The sequence below is a fragment of the Panicum hallii genome, chromosome 7 (assembly GCF_002211085.1).
Source record: "Panicum hallii strain FIL2 chromosome 7, PHallii_v3.1, whole genome shotgun sequence".
NCBI classification, from domain to species: domain Eukaryota; kingdom Viridiplantae; phylum Streptophyta; class Magnoliopsida; order Poales; family Poaceae; genus Panicum; species Panicum hallii.
Genome location: NC_038048.1, coordinates 29,053,520 through 29,058,057, shown reverse-complemented (window position 1 = coordinate 29,058,057; position 4,538 = coordinate 29,053,520).

Below are 4,538 nucleotides of genomic sequence, written 5' to 3'. Positions count from 1 at the left end.
AATCAACCTAAGTTGGTATATTGGCAGCATCTCAAGTAGGCCACTGCTTGAGAAACAGCGTTCGGTTCGCATCACCGACGGGAAGGCCAAGCTCCCTCAGTTGGCTGAGGATCCTTACCTTCTTACCTCCGTACGTAGATGTCGTTACAGGAAGTAAGGTTGGATTGTGCAGGAATTTAAGTTTTGACAAAAAGTAGTGCTGCGAGTCAGATCTATCTATACATATATAGATACCATTAGCCACCTGATACTTTCCCATATAAACCCTTAGGGCTTTACGTTCTAAGTACAACCTTAACGAATCCAACGTATTTTTGTAAACTCATTTGTTGGCAAACTTTTATCCAGAAAACACCTTTTAAGAGCTATTCTGGGTGTAAAGATAAACCTACAGCTCTGATACCAGCTGTGGCAGAACCGGTCGAATTATTCCGGCTCAAGTGCGTTAATGACCGCCGTACGATCCGCAATCAGCTTAACGCACTTCAAACGGAACAATCCTTTGGTCTGTCGGGTCTCCGCCCGATACAACCACGGTTCAGCAGGATCGAAGCAGGTTTATCTCGCACGAAGGCGAGTTCACATCACAGATTAGCTCATCAACTTTTAATTTTACAACCATATATACATTATTACAAACGAGTTTCAAAGACAGGTAAACTTATACATAACCATGTTCAACTGACAAGCATAACAGCTTATCCAACTCACAGCGGAAGAAAAAGTTTTACGCGACTACAGGCGTCGCGAAAGTAGACACCAAGCTTAGCCCGGGGCTTGGTGTTACTCCGGAGGGTCAGTGCCGGCCGGGGACGGGTCCCACTCCACGGACCAGCCAAATGGAACGGACGTAGGCCACTCAAAGCTGTCCGTGGGATTCTCGTAGGTTGGACCTGAAACAGACATTAGCAAGGCTGAGTATTCTAATACTCAGCAAGGCTTACCCGGGTTTGGGTATACTTAGCCCATAACTAGACTCATGAAGTTATTGTAAAGGCTCTAGGTTTATTTTCAGCTGAAAAGCAACAAAGAGTATGAACTACTTTCAAATTTTAGCTTTCAGATTCTAACTTGGTTAGCCATTCTAGGTTAGCACCTACACTAAACAAGTAAGGTAGTGATTATCATCCATCAGGATTATCTCATCAACAATTACACTTATTACTCAATGTGGTAAAAGGGATAAGCAGTCTCAATCTTCGTGAGAGGCGGACGATTCGAATCGAATTTAACCTTGCAAGGTAAACCTAACTCACACGCTTGGAATACCAACAGGGCATTCCGAAGCAACCGTTTCCCTCATATTCCGGGTTATGGATCGGGGCCACCACAAGCGACTGCAGGACCGTACGCACACCCAATGTGTACAGGACATACGTCTGTAGCGCGACTACAAAACCCGTATTCCTGTCTGCCTTGCAGAACGTACTCCCACACGTCGGTGCGTGTAAACATAAAATAAAAGTCGAGTGGTGGGAGCGCGTCCATTTGCCGGGCCAATCGGGTACTAGGCTTACCGCTTACCATATTTCGCGGCATGTGGCTAGTACTTTCAAAAACTTAGCCACCACTACCACACAGATCGACCTTAAGACTTTTATCAAAACAGACAGGGTAAAACCTCAGGTCATGATACAACACATGACCCTGTCCGTCATCCTTATAGTGGTTGCAGAAGTGTAAACATGCAACTCCTATATCGCGCGAGTGACAGGAAATCACCCGACTTCTACCGGTCCTATTAGCGAAGCATCTATCCGTTAAGGACTCGGGAGCATTACATTGGATTCCTAGAATTTATGCATCTAGGGTTTCATCTCAACTCCTAGACCTAATGCAAAGTATAATATAGATAGATATAGATTAACAGTGTAAATAAAGTAGTGGAATATGTCCGGGGCTTGCCTTCGGGAGTAGGGGTAGGGGCAGGAGAGTCAGAGATTTCCGAACTCGGGTTCGGAACTTCAGTTAGTCCTTCGACGACGTGTGCTGGATCTTCTGAAAAACCTTGGTCTTGTCCTAAGACCAATTCGTAGTCCCCGTCGTCGAGTGTCGTTGATTCTATATGAAATGCAATACATTAATAAGGTGAACTTAAATTTAAAATTCAAATATTATATCACATCCAATTAGCACACAAACATGTATAGAATAAAGAGGGTTTAGATTTGAAACACCATTTATAAGATATGGTAAAAGTTTATTGTAATATAAATTAAGCCTTTGGGTTAAATTTGAAATAAACTAAAATTTGATTTCAAAACTTTAAATAAAAGATCATAGAAACTTAATTATATATTAGCATCATAAAACATTACATTAGTGATTACTAAAATTCCAATTAGAAGAGGTTCTACATTAGGTTTATTTTAAATTTGAAAGCTCAAATTAAAGATGTTAAGTTTAAATTAAATGTGGAGTTTGAAATTGCACAAGGTCATTTAGGGCTTAAAGAATATCATGCTAAACTTAAAGATAAACAAAAGAGCATGAAATGACAAGATCACATGTGTATTACCTCTTAATTTTAGATGTTTAATAAAGGCAAAAGTATTTTGTTTCACACTAAACTCTATTAATAAAAGTCATAGAGTTTGAAATCTACTTTCTAACAAAATTTGTTTCACTATTTTTAGATTTTTCTGTGGATTGTTATGAATTTTACAAGACAGAATAGACCCTCACATGAAATAACAGATTTCCTTTATACATTAGTCCCTGCATTTAACATCTAGCCCCCTGGAAAGAAAGTACTCCACGCAATTAAACCCAAACCATGGCCGGCGGTGGGGAAGCTCCTGCCCGGCCAGATTCCGGCCGGTGAGGTCGCCGGCGGTGAGGGGAAAAGAGAGGGGGAGCACGAGGGGACCTAGGGCTACCTGTGGGCGGTCTCGGAGGGGGTCAAGGCGGTCGGAGGAGGGCTACCCGCGGTGGGCCGAGCCGGTGGCCGGAGGCGCACGGCGGCGGGTGGCTTCCGGTGGGCGGAGGTGGAAGAGAACTGGCTGGGGAGGTTCTATAGGGCACGGGGAAGCTCACGGTACAGTCAATTTGAGGAGGGAAAGGGCGGAAGGAGAAGTCCCACGGTGGCCCGAGCTCACGGCGGCAATGGAGGAGCGGCGAGGTACTGACACGCGCGCGGGGGAGGTCGGGGGCGTCAATTTATAGGCAAGCGGATCGACGGTGAGCTGCTAGTGTCGTAGAGCAGGAGGGAGGGGAGGGGATAAGGCCGGCCGCAGGGTTTTTGCGGCGGCGGCAGGAGTGGCGCCGGCGGCGGTGCGGCAGTGCCGCAGGCGCCGTGGCGCGCGGCCAGGACGCCAGCAAAGGGGAGGGGTAGAGCGGTGGCCAAGCAAGAGTCGACGCGTGGATGGGGAAGGGCAGGGGAGCTGGCCGGCGGTGAGCCAGTGCGGCCCATAAATCCGGCGACAGAAGAAACAGAGGAAGCAGAGCAGGGGGGGGGCAGAACGCAGGGAGGAAGAAGGGGAGGTGAACTGACTTGTGGACTAAACTGTGATTTCAGAGAAAGGCAGGGGCTATACTGTAAAGGGCTTGTAACCTTTAAACCAATGCTCAAATGGAGATGGTCCAAAAATCAAAAGTGCATGGTTTTTCAAACCCTACAACTTCTCTTTAAGGTTCATCTACAGTTGAGCAATAGTTTTTGAGTTAAAATGAACTTAGTAATAATTTCATGTTTTATGTAAATCCCTAAGTAAAATTACTTTTGCACATACATCCTATGGTAATTTCACATATATTTTTACAATTTGACCACAGATACTACTTTTTGCAAAATAACCCTTATGCTTTTAAACTTTTCCCTCATCTCCATCCATTTTGCATAAAAGGGCCTTTAGTTAATATTAATTGCATAAACGTCCTTTCTTTCATAACATTGCGTACATAAAGTATATTTTTGCCAAACTTTGAACATACAAGCATGCTTAAAATCTAAGATATAACCTAGCTAATTACCTGAGTGTCACACTGTGTACATAACGTAGTTTAAACAGGCTTAAGAGATAAAGCCCGTTTTATCTCTTATTTACCTTATTTATCTCTTATTTATCCCGTATGAATAGGAGATAAAACTAGTCGGTACAGAAGAAATCTGTTCGAGTTGTATTCGGTTATGATTCCTTATATAGTATTGGACTAGAATTCTTATAGCCCTAACCTCCCGGATATATAAGGAGGAGCAGCGACCCATCCAAAACACAACATCAACACCCAAGGGAATACAAACCATCATACAGGACGTAGGGTATTACGCACCTCGCAGTCCGAACCTGTCTAAATTTTGTGTTCCTTGCACCTTCGAGTTCCTGATCTCGGCGTCTCCTCACCTAAACTTACCACCTTGGGTATACCCCTCGGTGGGCAGCCGGTAAAATACCGACAAAGTTGATATTTTTAGCATGTTTGTGCGATTTGCTATGCACTTGATTGTTTTTAGCCGATTAAACAACACACTAAAAGTCACTAAACGGTAATGCTATGGACCAGACGTCCGACGCTCCGACATATGTTGCAATAATTAA